This window comes from Equus caballus, chromosome 21 (assembly GCF_041296265.1).
Source record: "Equus caballus isolate H_3958 breed thoroughbred chromosome 21, TB-T2T, whole genome shotgun sequence".
Classification (NCBI taxonomy): Eukaryota; Metazoa; Chordata; class Mammalia; order Perissodactyla; family Equidae; genus Equus; species Equus caballus.
In genome coordinates, this window is record NC_091704.1 from 69,209,328 (window position 1) to 69,227,874 (window position 18,547).

The following is an 18,547-nucleotide window of genomic DNA, read 5'->3' on the forward strand; positions in this document are numbered from 1 at the left end:
CAAGGGAGGGGTGGTCAAAGTTAAAGGAAGAACAAGATTACAGTGAAATAAGGACTAGGAAAAGACCAAGACATGGAAAGAAAAAAGTAGAGAAATGAATGAGAGCCACCACTGGAAAGTTAAGTGGGATTGAGGGAGTGAATTATTTTGCAAAATTCGAGTTGGGAATGACTTGAGCATATTTAGTCAGAGATGTTGCTAGAGATAGTGCGAGTTTGAGAACAGTAATTAATAAAATACTCTTACTTGTTGGAATAAACCCAGTGGATAGAATCGAAGGAGAATGATGCAGGGCTCTGGAAAATGAACCATGGGAAGTCCCAAGGGAATACCACAGAAAGTCCTGAGATGGTGGCCCATGGGAGGCACCCTCTGCCTCAGTAGTATACATGGCCATCAGCCAGATGCCCGCAGCAAACACGGGGTGGGGCTGGGGTGGACGCGTGACATGCTCACAATATGGAGTCTGAAGAAACTGGCCGCACCACTCCAAGTGGATATAGCCCTTATAGACTGCTTGTTTGTTTTTTTTTAACACCTTGATTCTTTTCAGTTGCTCTTAGAAATGGTTGTTAGTATGTTCCATGTTTAAATTTTTTATTTTGGCTCCCCTCATGTTTTTAGGTTCGACTGTCTAACTACAATTACTAGAAAAAAACTGGTCTTACATGAAATATATACAATTTAAATATTAATGTTGCCATTACATATTAGAATTTTAAAAATGCTTGTGCTTTCAATCTACGTTTATGTTAAAACTGGTTTTGTAGTTTCTAGTATTTTCCCTAGCAATGGTTATAAAATTTTTAAAAAACACTAAGGAAATCATAATTTACTGGATTGGTTCTACTCTGCATGCAGTGCTTTTCGGGGATAGGTATATTTTTATTTATATGGTTAACAACGCATCTTTCTTAAAATTTGAGGTGAGTGTCATGAGGGGATCGTGGTTACTGTGACCCACAGGGCCTACAGTTCTTTGACATCCAGTTGATTTTTCTAAACCCACAGCATGATATTCCAGCACTTAATTTCAGAATGCAGCTTAAATCACAGAAGCCATAATATGTCAAATGATCCCACACTCGCAGGGGGAAAACAGTAAGTAATGAAAAAGCTATGATTGCTTTTCTGTCCCTCCAAATGACAGTTATCACCTCAATGACCTGCTCCGGGCGGACTGGTCTAAACCTGACACACTAAGGGATAACGTCATCTAACAGGGTAGTTACAAAAATCAATACAAAACCCATTTCAGAGAGACTCTGTGTAAGAATCCTGGTGTAACGTTCATTTATTGAATAGGCCTGGGGAAAAAAACACAACAACTTTTCTGATATATATGCCTTACCTCTCAAGCAAAGGAATTCTGTAGGTAAGCAATAATTGTATTTTTCAATCTATTACTTAGACTTGCCATGGCTCAGGCTGGAATCTAATATATGGGTGACGGCTATAACTCAATTATGGAGTCTCTGCAGAGTCCTAGTGTATTCAAAGAGTAAAGGAACAGAACAGGACAGCTCTCTGTGCTTCCCTGGATGAATGAGTGTCTGTAAGTGAGTGTGTGTGCATGAGAGTATGTGAGTGTGTGTGTGAACTCCTTTTTTTATAAGCTCATCCTATTGCCTTTTTGATGACTAAGGGATTTTAATGTTTAAATATTTATATTTAACCAGTTCATATAATTTCCTTGGATTCTTGCTCTTACCTGCTCATCCCTTGCTAGGTGTACACAACAGGAAACAAACGCATAACTTTTGGATAAACAGATGAACAACTGCTACAAGAGGCCCTGGCTGGTCTTGAGTGTCCTCTTAAATGTTGGAGACTGAAAACCAGCTGGCACCATGGGGCTCTCCCCGATGCGTGTCTGCATGCCAGCAACTGAGACACAGCACTGGGCTTGGTAAATCTTGGATTCAGCCAGAGTGGCGGTTATTGTAAGAAAAAAAGTGAAAGGAGGCATATAGGGAGGGTGCCCTACACAACTTGCAAGGAAATATTCTGACAGCTGGTAAAAGATTTGAGCTCAAATTAGTGCTACTCCTGGGAAATGCTAATGAAACCTGTTAAATCAACCTACACACCAGAAGTCCAATCATCTTAACCTTCACACTTTATGATCATCACACTGTTTCATTACATGGATGTTCTGCTTCTAAATGAAGAGCCATCACGACATTCTTCAAATCACAGATTATTACCATGCACATTGTATGGTCAGAGGAAAGCATTTTCAGATTCTTTATGCTAATTTCATAGGGCTAATATTCACTGACAATACTGCTTATTAAACCTAGTAATAAATTGGATTTTAATTATTCTCTACTCCTCTATAAATTTCAAAACAAGTGTTTATGAAATGACCTAGAAAGTCTTATTATGACAGCTCATACTTGCCTGTTCAACAGGTTCTAAAATTTAGAAGATATTTTGGCTGCCATCCAAATACTTAAATGCCTGCTTAGACCAAGGGTCACATTCAAATCTCTCATGTTGCTCTAATCAATCACAATCAGGATATGCATGATGAAGTCTACACACTAGCAGTACACAGCTACAAATATCTATGCTTGCATTGACTATCACAAGGTGGGAGTATAACCTCATTCTTGTGTAAAAGCCAATTTTCAACCATTACCAAAGACAAAATATTAAGAAAATTACTTTTAAGCTCCAGAGTGCTTTCTGCATTTCCTGAAAGTTGATTTTTCATATCTTTATTCTTTTAGTGTCTACACTTGAGAGACCAAGTACGTAGTCTGTCTCCAGATCACTCAAGTGCAAGTCATGACTTCAACACACACTGCATGATCTTAGACAAATTACCCAACCTTCTGCACCTCAGTTTCCACTCTTGTAGATGGTACCAAAAACAGTACTTAACTGACACTGTTGGTATGAGCTTTGATTGAGTTAGCATATGCAAAGCATTATGATCACTATCTCTAGTGGTTTTATGCTTTACTCATTTCATTTGTCTTTAATCCATTTTGAGTTGATTTTTGTATATAGTGTCAGATAAGAGTTCAATTTCATTCTTGTGCATGTGGATGTCCAGTTTTCCATACACTGTTTGTTGAATTGACTATCCTTTCCCCATTGTGTCTTCTTGCCACCCTTATAGAAGATCAGTTGACTGTAAATGTGTGAATTTATTTCTGGATTCTGTTCTGTGCCATTGATCTGCATGTCTGTTTTTGTGCTAGTACCATACGAAGCTGCCATATGAAATCAAGAAGTGGGATACCTCCAGCTTTGTTTGCTTTTGATTTTTGAGGGCTTTGTGGTCCCATATGAATTTTAGGATGTATTTTTCTGTTTCTGTAAAGAATACTATTCTGATTTTGAGAGAGATTGCATTTAATCTACAGATCACTTTGAGTAGTATGGACATTTTAACAATATTAATTTTTCCAGTCCCTGAGCATGGGGCATTTATCCGTGTCTTTTTATATTCCCTTCATCAATGTTTTATAATTTTCAGTATACAACTCTTTGACCTTTTTGGTTAAGTTTATTCCTAATTATTTTATTATTTTTATTGCTACTTTAAATGAAATTAGGGAGAAAGCTTCTTGACATTGGTTTGAGCAATGATTTTTCGGATATGACACCAAAATCACAGGCAATAAAAGCAAAAAAAGACAAATGAGATTACATAAAACTAAAAAACTTCTGTATAGCCAAATAAACAATCAACAGAGTGAAAAAGTGGCCTACAGAATAGGGGGAAATATTTGCAAACAATATATATGATAAGGAGTTAATATCCAAAATATATAAGGAATTCAACAACTCAATAGCAACAAAGCAAAACGCCTGATCAAAAAATGGTCTAAGGATCTGAAAAGACATTTCTCAAGGGAAGACATACAAAAGGCCAACAGGTATTTGAAAAGATGCTCAACATCACTAATCATCAAGGAAATACAAATCAAAACCACAATGAGATATCATTCACACCTGTTAGAATGGTGATTACCGAAAGTACAAAATGTGACAAGTGTTGGAGAGGATGTGGAGAAAAGGGAACCCTTGTACACCATTGGTTGGAATGTAAATTGGTACAGCCATTGTGGAAAACAGTATGAGGGTTCCTCAAAAAGCTAAAAATAGAACTACCATATGATCCAGCAATCCCACTTCTGGCTATATATCCAAAGAAAATGAAACCAGTATCTTGAAGAGACATCTGCACTCCCACTCTCTTTGCAGCACTATTTACAATAGCCAAGACATGAAAACAACCTAAACGTCCATAGATGGATAAATGAATAAAGCAAATGTGGTATACATGCAAAATGGAATATTATCCAGCCTTAAAAAAGAAGGAAATCTTGCATTTGTGACAACATCGATCAACCTGGAGGACATTATACTAAGTGAAATAAGCTGGAGACAGAACAATAAACACTTCATGACCTCACTATTACATGGAATCTAAAATAGTTGGACTCTTAGAACCAGTGAGTAGAATGGTGCAGGTATGGAAGCTGGAGAAAATGGGGAGATGTTAGTCATAAGGTACACAGTTTCAGTTATAAGATGAATAAGTTCTGGGGAGGTGATGTATACCGTGGTGACTATAGTTAACAACAACACATTGTGTACTGGAAATTTGCTAGGAGAGTAGATCTTAAGTGTTCTTACCACATACACACACATCTATGTGAGTTGATGGATGTATTAATTAGCTTAATTGTGGTGATCATTTCTCCATGTACATCAAAACATCATGGTGTCCACTTTAAATATATATATAATTTCATTTGTCAATTAAACCTCAATAAAGTAAAAAATAAATAAAATTTAAAAAGAAAAAAAAAGTCATTATTTCCAACAGCATAAGACATTGCTATCTCAGAAGAAAGTGTTATCTATCTTTTCCTTGAAGGATTTCTTTTTAAAAAATTCCAGGTACCTGAACTTCATACTATGGACCCATCTGTGAAGGACTGATGGATTGTGCCCCAACCTTCAAGGCCCCATCCAGGAGACAAGATGAGCAAGAATTAGAATGGGCAGCACAAGGCGGAGGCGGTTGTGTTCCTCAAGGACCACTGGTTAATTCCATAGGCTGCTTCAACTACTCCAGGAATCTGTGGCCCAGTCATCTATAACCTCCATTTTCCTTATTTTTGGCCTCCAGAAGATGGGTAATAAAGCCTGTAATAGCTGAATATTGGGCAACTGTACCTTTATAGCTAGAGTTTTGCACTGCTCATACCATTAGAATAATAATTACTCATATACTAAATGAGTAAAGAACTTTTTCCAAGCTTGGTGAAGCAAATTAGAGGAGAATGGGAACTCAAGATTGCTGAAAAGTAGAATGTGACCTACTTCTCTTATATTTAGAATTGTTTATGAATTTTACCTTTAAAGCTTCATGGAATGTGTTCTGGAGTCATTTATTTTTACCATACAGGATTATCTTTGGCAATGGAAGTCAACGGAAGCAATCCAGGTTGCATTGCAAAGTTCACCACACCATATGGGCTGGGCCATCAAACCAAATGAACATTTTACAACCGATTGCAAACCCTTCTGTAATAGAAATATGTGGATAATGTATGAAAATGCTGCCAACTTGTTTGAAAGCCCAGGCGACATGATCTCTGGAGTATAGTCATAATTGTAAAAGAAAAGACGGTACGTACTAGTTTACTACAATTAATTTACATGGTTATCACTTACCGTGTTTTAATAGGGATAATCTAAATCCACTGGAAAGCAGTGAACTAGTGAATGAATCCTTTCTAAGGTAATATACTCACAGCAAAGAACTTAAGTAAGCAGTTGACTCAATTTTTATATTAACAGTTAAAACAGCCAAAGTTCATCCATTAAGTTCATTAGCAATAAGATCATTGATCAATTTGTTATTTAAATATTTTATTCAAACAGTGGAATTTTGTTCAGCATTGTTTTTCTCCTTAAGCCTAATGTGTTCAATATGATGCTTATTAACTGTAATATTTGTACTATTTTTGGCTATTTTGTTCCCTTAAAGAATTGTTGAGTTTAAAATCAACATGAGGGCTGGCCCGGTGGCGCAGTGGTTAAGTTTGCATGTTCCGCTTCTCTGCGGCCCGGGGTTCCCCGGTTCAGATCCCGGGTGAGATCATGGCACCACTTGGCGAAAGCCATGCTGTGGTAGGCGTCCCACGTATAAAGTAGAGGAAAATGGGCATGGATATTAGCTCAGGGCCAGTCTTCCTCCGCAAAAAAAGAGGAGGATTGGCAGTAGTTAGCTCAGGGCTAATCTTCCTGAAAAAAAAAAACATAATTATAAAAACAGAAAAAGGGAAAGAGGGTTAAGTAAATGAAGCATCTGTGTGATGGCAGTGCCCAGTAAGTCCAAAATGCTAACTGTCTGTCTGGTTATTTACCCTTCAAATCCTTAGGCACCAGGCAGATCTTATCACAGTCTTTGGTCCTTCAAGAACACAATGGAGAAAGACAAAAATTACTTTCCAATTAATGGTTTGTGCTGTTATTTACCTAACAATTCAAACATGGCATGCTTTGGTTTGAGACCTATTTATACCCATGCTTTAAATGCAATAAAGGATGCTTGTTAAACATCTGAGAATGTAGTGTGGTATTTAAAACAGACTTACCCTACGAGCACTCTTAGGGGTTGTGTTCCCAAGAGTCGCATAACTTACTTAATGTTCAAGTACCTGGTGTCCAGGTGCTTCTGTGAAGCTGGGTCTCCCCTCTCATACTTGGAGTAGATTTTAATTTCCTTCGGTTAATCATAACTGTTTTATACCCTAGGAAGCTACAGGATTTGAAAGAAGGGAAGTTAGGGATATTTCACAGACCCCAGCTCAGTTAGCTTGGGCACTCCTCACACGCACTCAGTTGCTGTTGGTGGAGCATAAGTATCTAAGTTATCGGCCAAGACTTGAGCTTTGGAAAATCAATAGAGGGACACTTGTCAAGAGACCTACTGTGACTCCTTCCATAAGTATGATTGTAATATCAACAGCCTTGCCCATCTTTGACCCCTGGGGATTGCATGAAAATAAGGAAAAATTAACTTTTATCCTACCTTGCTGAGAAAATTATGGAAAAAAATACATAAACAAGAATATCGTTTGACTTAAGGTACAAAAGAAGAAGCTGTCATTTTAAATGATTTACCTAGTTTCTTTATTGCCAAGAATGGTCAATAAGAGGAAGGTTTTACCACTTTAATATAAAGATATACTGTTTAAAATAATTAACTTTTGTCCTTGGGAAATTTGAGTATCTGGACAAGCTCCTTCTTCAGAGATCTTTACTCTTTTGTTTTTAAAGTGGAGCGGATGGACAGCGCCCTCCACAAGCAGAGTGGCCTGCCAGGAGGAAGGGTAGCATTTTCTTATAGGAACCTCGGCTCCACTGTTCTCCCCAACAGTAAGGATGAGAAGAAAGACTTAGCCTTTTCTTTCTTTCTTTTTTTTTTTTTTTTTTGTTGCTGGGAAAGATTCACCCTGAGCGAACGTCTGTTGTCAATCTTCCTGTTTTCCTCCTCAAAGCCCCAGTCCGTAGTTGTATGTTCCAGTTGTAAGCCCTTCTAGTTCCTCTATGTGAGCTGCCACCACAGTATGACTACTGACAGACTGGAGGTGTGTTTCCACACCCAGAACGCAACCCCAGCCAATGAAGTGGAGCACATTGAATTTTAGCCACTAGGCCATCAAGGCTGGCTCAAAGATCTTTATTCTTGAACTAAGATGATCAGGAAAGAGGCAGAAATATCGCCAAACATTCTATTTCATACTGTATTATATTGTGCTACTCTTAGAAGCTCAAACCCCAGTTGGAATCCTCTCCTTATAGTTCATTCAATTTTATTTTCCCTTGAAGAACTCAGATTTTCAGAGAAAACAGTGCTGCATTCTTCTCATCTCAGTAAATGATGCCACCACCCACTCGACGGCTCAAGCCCATGTTCTAGGAATCATCTTCAATTCTCCTCTATGCTGCTTCCTCCTCTAGTTCATTACCAGTCCACTTAGCCGCACTGACACAATACGTTGTTGAATACAAATTAGTCAATGAGTTAGTCAGTTCCTAGGGACCTTCAATAGCATGCTAGAACAAAAGATTATAGTTTAAGATCAAGCCACTTTCCTAAAGGAAGATTAAAATTTGTTCTGTGGAGGTATAAAGAAAGAGGTCATGGTCAAGAAGTATCAACAGACCAGGCCTTGTCCAGCTTTGGGGATAAAAATAGTCATGCATAAGGGCAGTTTTAGATCCCAGAAATCTAATAAACATAATGCAATAATTCCTATCAGTCACACTTGGGACTTCAGCAAATTCTCATCACCCGTAATCCCTTATAGGTGATGCTTTGAGAAATTAAGGGAAAGGCTTAGAGACAGGGTGTCCTGCCAAATTCTCTTTACTCCATGTCATGGAGGGCAGAGGCAGGACATCAAGGAGATTGTTGCCAAGAGCTCCTGGTGTGGATGAGCAGCTACAAGTGTCAAGGAGTACACACTCTGTGCAGAGTGGCCAGATGTGCAATTCAGAAGCAAAGCTGAGACAGCCCCCTGCAAACACACACCCATGCATGCACTCACAAAGTGCCAGGAAGTCCGTGCCCTGTGCAGCATGACCGGGCAAATTGTGATGTTACCACTGTTTTAGGAGGGATAAACCAGTGTTTGTATTTGGCAGTTGACAGTAAACTACAGCACATGATAAGAAATTGAAGGAAATATTTTTTCTGTTGGTGGTGAAAATATGACCACTTCCAGCCACTGCCTTTGAATTGACAGTTATGATGTTCCTTCCTCCTAAGTCAGAGAAGCACCTGGAAAGGGAGACACTTCTGGCACAAGAGCAATTTCATCAAGACATCACCTGGAACAGTGTTGTTGATGACTCTGATCATTCTTGTAACTTTCTATAATTTTAATCTTGACAGGACTTGGAGTTTATACTTAGAATCCTTGGAAATAGTTCATAAATATTCAAGATGGGTGGTGGACTTTGGCCTTTCCTTATACTTAACCGACCAATTGCCATCTGGGTTTTGATCCACCTGAATGAAGGGTGACAGTCACAGGAGAGGTTGGATGGCCCTGTAAACCACCAGGAATCCTCATGGGTGATAAGAACCTGCTTAGGGACAACAGTGGCCCTCTTCCACAGTGAGGGCTGTGAGCATCCTGGCCATGTCAGGCCGTGTGTGCTCATGTTCCTCCATTGCAAGATTAGGGCATGCTTCCATAATCATGTTGAAAGCATTTTGATTGTCTGTGTTATTTATTTCCCTTAGAGTAAGTCTCAGATTGTCACTCAGTGTTATTTCATTGTGACTTATAGTGAGTCAAAGTAACGAAATGAAAAGTCTCCAGAATACTATTTGTTAGAGGTTTTATTTATTTGTGAAGTTTTAATCAATGATTCTATTTGTTACTCTGAGGAGGGAAAAAAGACCTTCTGTGGTCTCCAAAAACAAGGATTACAGGGAAAGAAACATACTTCTCTCTTGTATATTTTGTGTTTTCTTTTATGCACTTGCAGAAACTATTTTAAAATATAGGGAGTTGATTTCCATTTGCAAGGAAACATCCATATTGAAAAACACATGTATATACTTTTAATTTTTTGCTTCAGGATTGATATTACGTGTATGTAGCAGATGATAGCAGGGCTATTATCCGTGTCAGAATCACACAATGACAACAGACCTTTGAGTTCATCATTAGGTTTGGGAAAACATGATTTGACCCATATCTGAATCCATGAAACAATGATCCATATACTAAGAGATGCTGAAAGAGAGACTATCATTGAAAACATAATTAATTATATTTTCTAAGTAGAAAGCGGCATATGCAAAAAATATGAATAAGACATGATAAAAATATAACTCACTCTGAGTCATTAATATTACTATATTAATACTCCATAAAACACACACACAGGAGGGAGCTCAAGACTGGGCCAAAAAAGTCACGTGTTAGCATATAGTTTGTTAAGACAACGAGATCTACCTATTTCTACCCTGATCCCACTGGGAGTCTTCAGTCCACAGAGTGATGCTAATTGAATTTTCCCTGCCTAAATGGAGTTGCCCTGATGTGAACTTGCTTTGAACAGGATGACAGGATGGGATGTCTCAGAGCACCGGTTCCCTGAGACCTTAGGCCCTCCTTCTATTACCTCCATTATCTAAACAAATAACCTTGGACGAATCAATTTACATTAATCCAACCTTGTGGTATACAACTCCCTACTCTCCTTCAAAATGTCTCAATCAAGATTCAAATGAATTGCTTCAATATTTAGCTACCAAGTACTTAATCTCTTTACTTAAAACTCAAGTCCATTAAACATAATCTTCTTTTCAAATTTTTTTTAAAAAGAGTTACAAATTGAAATGGAAAAAAAATAGAGACCATATGGAATTATAACTTTTTTATATTATGAAGAATAGAATTCAGTGTCTTCAAGATATATGTAAAAACCCCAAAGGAGTAAGACTTTAGTCTAAATTTGTCATAGACATTCTTTCTCTTGCTAATGAAAGTCGCTGTTTGGTTTACAAGTATGTTTCTTGCATTTCCTGATGCTCAAAGCTGAACTTTCTAACAATTCATTAGACTTTTTGGACATATGGTAAACTAGGTTATTGTTCAGGAATAGTCGCCCTTCCTACCTTCCAACCCCCACATTCCATTTATATTGCCATGTGCTTTGGTTGGTTTAACACAAAGGATTAATATGGTGAGGATTAACACATTGGATGGAGGATGCTTCCTCTCCCTTTGATTTGATGCCCAGCCAAGTGGCTTGCTTGGGTCAATAAGATGTTACTAAAGGCAACACAAGAAAATGGCATCTTCATAAGAAAAGCATCCCCTGGATATATACCACCTCTTCAGCTTGTGCCCAAGAAGAACATATTTGGAGCAGACCTGAGCCAAACTTGCAGAGAAATGTCAGACCCGCATGCTCTACAGAAGATCCAACTAGCTGAGCCCAGCCTATATGAGCAACACCCAAACATGTGAGTGAAGAACAATGATTAGTGTTTACGCCACTGAGTTCCAGGGAGAGGTAGATATAGAGACACAACTAACAGATTTTGGGGGACATGCTCCTCACCAGGGATCAATCCCATTTTCTTGATGCTACTATTTCTCAACTATGTATCCTCTCTCAGTTACCCTCATTTGTTCATGCCTGTACTCATGATGCATGGTGATTAGTGGGAGGGGGCTCCGAATTAGGAATTCTGAATGGCAAGTCTGAAACAAACAATAGAACTTCCAGAAAAGAATAAAAATTGGTAAAAATATTTGAATCCGTTTAGGATCCCAAAGCTTGACTTAATTACTTTTTTATTTAGTTGTTGGCTCAAGTAATACAGCTCATATGCTATAGACAGACAATAGTTATCATTCTTGCCAGGGAGCACCCAGGGCATGCTTTGGTGTATTATAGCTTTATGGTTCTAAGTCAGGGATCAAGAGTTTCTTAGAGGTAGGTAGGCAGGTCTTGATGTACTTATTTCTTCAGCGGGGTAGTTCTCTTATCATCACGTCATTCCATGTTACACATACATGTACTCAAAAGGCATGAGCACATGCTTAAGCATACAAAAAGGTGAGCAAGCCATGAGCCTTGTTTTCAAAGAGTTTTTACAGTCTAATAAAAATCCTCTGCACAGAGAGACAATTAACTGTAATTTGAATGAGAAATATATACCACAACAAGACAGTACTGATAATAATACTTTTGCTGAAGGCTTATGTATCTCAAGTACTTTCTTAAATATTTTATATATCCTTCCTCACTTAATTATTATTAAAAGCTGTCTAAATTAGACATTATTATACTCAATTTACAGGTGAGAAAGTGAAAGCATATATCATTTAAGCAACTGGCTCATGCTTACCAACCGGTATGTTGCAGATATGAATTTGGAGCGAGGTCTGTCTGACCACGAAGGGCCTGCTCAAACCCCTGTGTTACTCTACCACCAAGAGTCTCTTACAAGACTTGATAGAACTGAGAAGGAGCCAACATTATATCCAGCAGGGTGAGCTCCAGCAAAATTTTATAGCCAATAGTCCCTGGAGTAAATCCCAGAAGAATGACCTAAAATTTAACAAAAAGAGAAGGAAATAGGAAGAGATTAATTATGTTAGCTTTTGAGAAACAATTAGCTGATAATAGCTGAAAGAAAAAATAAAACAACAGAATTGGACTGAGGAAAGAAGATTTGATTAGGGAGGTGGAGGCAACAAAAGCAAGTTTTGGTTTTTTTTAGTCTTCCCTCGGGCTAGCCCTGACGTGACTACTGAGCAGCCTGTGCCACAAATTGGGTGTCACTGCCTTATCTAAGTAGTTCTTTCCAGGTTTACTGTTTTAATTGTTTTTCCAAAATATTTGAAGTTTTGGGTATGTGTGTGTATGCTCTTTTCTATCAATAAAATATCATTTTCAACTTATACTTCATTTAGTAATATTTAAGTACAGTAAAACTAAGAAGAAACTTTTTTGGGAATATGGAATTTTTCCAATGTTTACAGGTAAGTGCTATATATATTCTATTACTTGCTACTTCAATAATTATTTTTCATGTTTTATTTCCCATTAAATGTGGCTTCCAATGAATAAAGTTTACATTGGTAGCTTCCCAAGAGTGTGGAAAGTGCTCTGCCATTTTTATTACATGTTGATTTGTATAATCAAAGTGCTAGAGAAGAATGATGAAGTGTGTGTCTTGATTCTGTGGCAGAAAGGAAAGAAGAGGCTGCTTTTTACCAATGTTGCCCCATTCTTTATGATCACCTCCATGTTCTTGTCTCTGTAACAAATTTCCAGAACTATTTAAAACAAGGAGTTGGCTGCAGCCTAGAATGATACCTAGGCCAAGATCCAACCAAGTGGTGTGGTCCAAGGGGAATGGGGTGTGCCCACCAGGACTGCTGCCTGGGGTGGGCTGGGTCAGGCAGTCCAGTGTCACCTGAGTGACCCTATGTGGCAGGGGTGGACTCAAGCTGAATCAGACAGAGCAGTCATGCAACAGAGTGATTGGAGGCACCATTAGCTGCTCAGAGGCTGGGCAGGACTTTAGACAATGCACAGAAGGAGGGATACGTGAGAAGAGTTTCTGGAGTGGACTAAATAAAAACAGAAAGAGGACAAATTGGCAGAGCTGTGGACATCAGCCTCAGATTGATCCAGAAGCAGCCATGGACTCAGCATCAGGCCAAGTTGGGATGTGACCCAGAAGCCAAAGAGGGGGCTGCCTTTACTCTGGACATAGCAAGTGCTGGGGCATGGAGAGATGGCCAGGGGCCAGTCCAATGCAGACACCCGCATCACCCAGAGGAGAACTCCAGCAGGGAACCTTAGTCCAATTTTTAACAGCTTTGCAACAAAAAAATGCTTTTGACTGTTACTATTTTTAGATGGATATGGCAAACAAATTCAGATAGCACAGATAACAGCGCCATCAAATCCACAGCTAAAGCCTGTCTTACCATCTCTGTTTCAAATGGAAATTTAATGACATCAGTAACTGGAGGATTAACTTATTTGGCACAATCACAAGATGCACTGTACATCTTACAGAGGAAGGACTTTTCTCATCACTTCAAAATAAGGACAGAGACACTCGAAGTGAACTCTCCTGCATATTAATACACAGGAGGGGAGTAACCGAATACCCACGCTTCCTTTCTTCCTGGATGCACACAACACTTCACAAGAATTCGACTTCCCTTTATCCTCTCAATAAACCTTCTAAGTAGGCAAATTAGATTACTTCTGAGGAGCTGCAGGAATTTCACACGTGTGATCCCTTTATCCGCTCAACATCTCTGTCAAAGTCAGAAGCAGAATGCAGATAACGCAGGACGCTTTCTTCTCCTTCTTTGACAGAGATGGGATTTGAGGCGAGGAGATGCTTGTGAATTCCTGCACTTTGCACACTAATCGGGGGGAAATCGGAATTAGAAAAGAGATTTCTGACTACAAGTTCAGGCCAAAGAGACTGCCATCAATATTATTTCAATTTAAGTTCATTTGTAAAAAAGCACTGTGAAATACTAAGAGGCTGTGCTCAGTATTGGATAATATTTAAACAGCATGAATATAATTAACAAAATCTGCTTTATTCTCTAACAATATTTGACACGTTCTTGAGTTTTCATGTTTTAGTCACAGGTTTCGGATTAATTGCGCTTTCATTATAATAGAGCTGTAGAAAGTAATCCATCATATATAATTTCTAGAAAGTTTTACTGTAATTTCTATGTAATAATTAAAAATACTGAAATAAAATATCTGTGGTTTTAGTTCAAGAAAAATCCTAATTTTCCGCCATTTTCTTCCTTGGTTGTTCGATTATAAAAAATAACATTTTGTAGGAATCATATCTGACGTACAATTTTTTAAGCTTATTTTCCAACTTAGAAGGAAGTCTTTGTTTAGTTTGCCCTCCATTATTATTTCACAGGCACATCTTCCGATTTGCAAACATTTATGGATTATGTTTTCCCTTCTCCCCACCGATCAATTTGTTCCTTTCCTTCAGCGAATTCCATCCTTGCATTTTGGTGTGTCCCCTCCTGGGAGAATGGTTTCCATTTGGGATGCCAGTGAACCACTGTGACCCCCACTGCTGCTGGGTGAGTTTGGGGAGCAGTGAAGGTGCAGAGTGTATGAATTTCCTGTGACTATTATAAGTACCACAGACTAGGTGTCTGGAAACAGTAGAAATTTACTCTCACTGTTCTGGAGGCCAGAAGTCCTAAATCAAAGTCTTACAGGGTTGGCGCCTTCTGGATGCTTTGTGGGAGGAACTTCCTCATGCATCTTCCAGCCTCTGGTGGCTGCTGACAATCCTTGGTCTTCCATGCCTTACAGCTGCATCACTCCAATTTCCGCCCCTGTCAATACACGGAGGTCTCTCTGTGTGTCCATGTCTTCACATGTCCTTCTTTTAAGGATGCCAGTCTTCAGATGTAGGCCCCACCCTAATCCAGTATGACCTCATTTTAGCTTGATTACATCTGCAAAGACCTGTTTCCAAATATGGTCACATTCACAGGTACAGGAAGATCGAACTTTCACACACCCCTTTGTGGGACACCCTTCAGCCTACAACAGAAAGACTGTGGAAAATCAGCTCATTTGCAAAGGAATATCAGCTGATGACTTCACAGAATCGAGAGGGTCTACAACTAAAAGAAAGCAGACATTATTCCACGATCGAGCTATGTATTTCCCAAGTAGCCCCCCCGCAAGAGGCGAAGGCAGGCTTCTGCCACAGGCCAGCATAAAGAGACTGAAGAGGGAAAATTAAACAGGTAGGCTATGGGACAGCAAAGTGTAAATCCAATTGTCTCCAAAAGCAAAGCTTGTCTCCACTCCTCTACCCATGACTTTTTGGGAAATAACCTAATCCCTGATCAAATATTGCCACAGGAAATGCAAGCTGAAGATGGTGTCTCTCAGCTCTCACTCCCGCTCTAGTTTTGATTGCATATTTGTTTTAATAAGTTATTAAGCATTATTTTCAGTTAGGTATTACAAAAAGAAGCAGATTACTTTTTATTTTTTTCACATCAATAAACAGTTTGAGAAACCAGAAAAATGAACATTTTGAAAACCGATGTTCAGCCTTCATGACGCAGTGGTCATCTCCAATGTTTGACCTTAAATGGGGTTCCACGGAGCCTCCTGGACGCGGTCCTTGGGAATGATGCAGAATAGCATTAGTGCACTTTCAGCAAATGGTTGACGATCCTGTCTGTTGTCCTTAAGCAGAAGTTGGCGAGAAATGGTCACAGCCCTGATGAATCCTTGTCTTTTCCCCACACATCTTGGATTCTTGTCACCACTATCTTTTGATGGCAATCTGTCAATGGAGACCTCATCAATTTATGTAAACCTCTTATTTTTTTGCTCTTCCCTAGTTTAAATTGCTTTATATTATCTGTCATTAGATTAATAGCAAAACTTAAAACATGAATATGTCTCACTCATATTACAATAATTTTGCATGCGCACAGATGTTTCACTGTGCACTTCTTTGTATAATCCACTACATATTGGTGCAGTAATCCGTCTGTTTACATATATCTGTTATTTCAGCGACAATAATAGCTTCCTATCTTAGTTGGTCTCACAAGTTTCTGCATGTGAAATATTTCCTAAAGGTGTTGTATTTTTACATTCCCCTTCCTACTTATCCACATTTAACAGAATTTTTTCCTGTTCTTTTTTTTTTAACTCTTCAGAGCATTTGAGTCCTGCTTCTTGGCAAACAACTCAACAATCAGAACTCTTCAATCAAAAAACAGGAAAGAGCGTAATTTTTAATGACAAATAATGTTAAATGTGTTCCCAATTTTTCTGCCAGGTTTTTGCTGAATACATGACCTTTACATGAACTTAGCTCATTAATCTTATGGGAAAAATGTAGCTACTTCATATGTGGGATTGAGGACAGAATGACTAAAGTCCTTCACTGCTCTCAGGTGCTCACCTCTCAAAGAATGGAAGAGTACAGGAGGTACAGGAAACAGAGCAATGTTGCTATTCTGGAAATAACTTCCTAGAAGTTCACCCAGTTTCTTTGTGCTATGAAATGGGACAGCCAATGTGGTAACTCAGCCCCAAATGTGACTGCCAGTCGCCTCCTTACTGTCGTTTCTCCTGTAAATGGTGTGTGTGCCCACGAGGAGAAAGAAGAACCTAACTGTGCTGGTAAATGAATATGTGATCATCAGTTCAATATGAACTTTCATCTTTTGATTGTAAAGCAGACTGATACGAATTTGAATAATTTAGGTTAAAAATTACTTTTTAATATCTGCAAACAATTCTTTATTCCCTGGGATCTTTCTTGGGAAGTGTTCCCCCAATGTTTTCCTGTGTTAGTAAGTATGGCACAGCAATGCTTGGAAATGGTTCAAAGTCAAGCTTAGGACTATTCCATGGAGGGGTCAATGCTTTCTAATCTTCAGCAGGTACCCTAGACTCTAGACGCTGCAATCAGCCTCTTTACCTGATGCAAAACCCCATATGAAATTACCAATAAAAGTTTTTGTTCATCTAACTTAGATTGGTAAGCACATTTGGCACATTTCTGACTACATTCTAGTCACACCAGTGATGAGAGAAGCTAAGAATTTAAAATCCAAAGCTTTGAACTTCAACTAAAACGATACAAGAGGTGAATGGGAAAGAAGGCATACCATCTTTCTATCTGAAATAAGCGCATTCTGCTCATGATCTTATCTGACAAGATTGTGCAGCTGTTAAGTAAATTTTAAGAACCTCTACTTAGGGCTTCTTGTATTAATCAGGAAAAATATGTTCAAATTGGATAAAAATACGATTGCCGCCAAAATTGACAAGAACATCTGGAGAAGGTCTTAGTTCTCTCCTGAAGGCACATGGCTTCAATATTAGCCAGCAGATGAAGCTTGAAAGAATCAAAGGGATGTAGAAAAATTAAAGGCATTCCCACTGGATCCTTTTTATTCAACATCTTTGGACTCAATACAAAATACGTGAGGGTAGAGACAACGTCTTGTTTGTTTTGCAATCCTCAATGCCCAGCTTCAGACGACGCTCAGGTGGGACTCAGCTCAGAGTGCTTAATTGATGGAATTCACAGGTACCTAAGTTTTCAGAAGCCTGTAAATAACGAGAGAACCATAGCTTTCATCTCTTCTTTCCTTCAACAAATGTTCATTGAGAATGTCCTGTGTGTCTGGCCACTTGTCCAGTCGTTAGAGATAAAGCAGTGAAGGAAAATTACAAGAAAACAAAACAAAATAATCCAGCTGTCATGGAGCTTACCTTCTGGAGGAGACAGAGAAGAAGCACAATAAATCAGTAAAATATATGTCACATATTAGGCCAGGCCCGGTGGCCTAGAGGTTAAGTTCAGAGTTCGCCATGTTGGCAGCCCAGGTTTAGTTCCTAGGTGTGGACCTGCACCACTCTGTTAGTGGTCATGCTGTGCTGGCCGCTCACATACTAAAGGATAGAGGAAGATTGGCATGGATGTTAGCTCAAGGCAAGTCTTCTTCAGCAAAAAAAAAAAAACCCAACATATGTATATATATATATATGTCATATATTAGACAGTGCTAACAGTTACAAGACAGGTTCAGAAGGGATGAGGCTAGGGAGATCTGAAGGACAATGAAATTTTAAACAGGCTGGAGAGAAAAAGCCTAGATGAGAAGGCCCATTTGAGCAACAATTTGAAGGCAGAGAGGGAGAGTGCCACTTGGGAACGAGCCTCTCAGGCAGAGAGAATGATGCCCTCTAGGCTCCAGCCTGGGCTCCTCTGTGGATTCAAGGATGCTCCAGGAGGCTAGCATGTCAGCCGCAGAGCCAGCGAGCAGAAAGTTACAGTGGTGAGACCTGAGACATACAGGGAAGGCCACATCTGAACTGAATATTTGCTCTCTCAGCTTCCAGTGTCCAAACCTGAACCCTTCATCTCTCCCCCCAAAAGCCTGCTCCACCCACTTCTTTCCCATGTCAACCCCTG

At 39.0% G+C, this 18,547-nt stretch overlaps 2 long non-coding RNA genes across 2 annotated transcripts; both read left to right on the forward strand.

Annotated features, from left to right (window-relative positions):
- Positions 1–4,479: 4,479 nt before the first annotated feature.
- Positions 4,480–6,593, forward strand: LOC111769642 (uncharacterized). Its single transcript, XR_011430285.1, has 3 exons — positions 4,480–4,530; positions 4,924–5,658; positions 6,414–6,593. It is a non-coding gene; the product is annotated as an uncharacterized lncRNA (long non-coding RNA).
- Positions 6,594–15,068: 8,475 nt separating this feature from the next.
- On the forward strand, positions 15,069–17,820 carry LOC138919761 (uncharacterized). Its single transcript, XR_011430286.1, has 2 exons — positions 15,069–15,341; positions 16,275–17,820. It is a non-coding gene; the product is annotated as an uncharacterized lncRNA (long non-coding RNA).
- Positions 17,821–18,547: the final 727 nt, after the last annotated feature.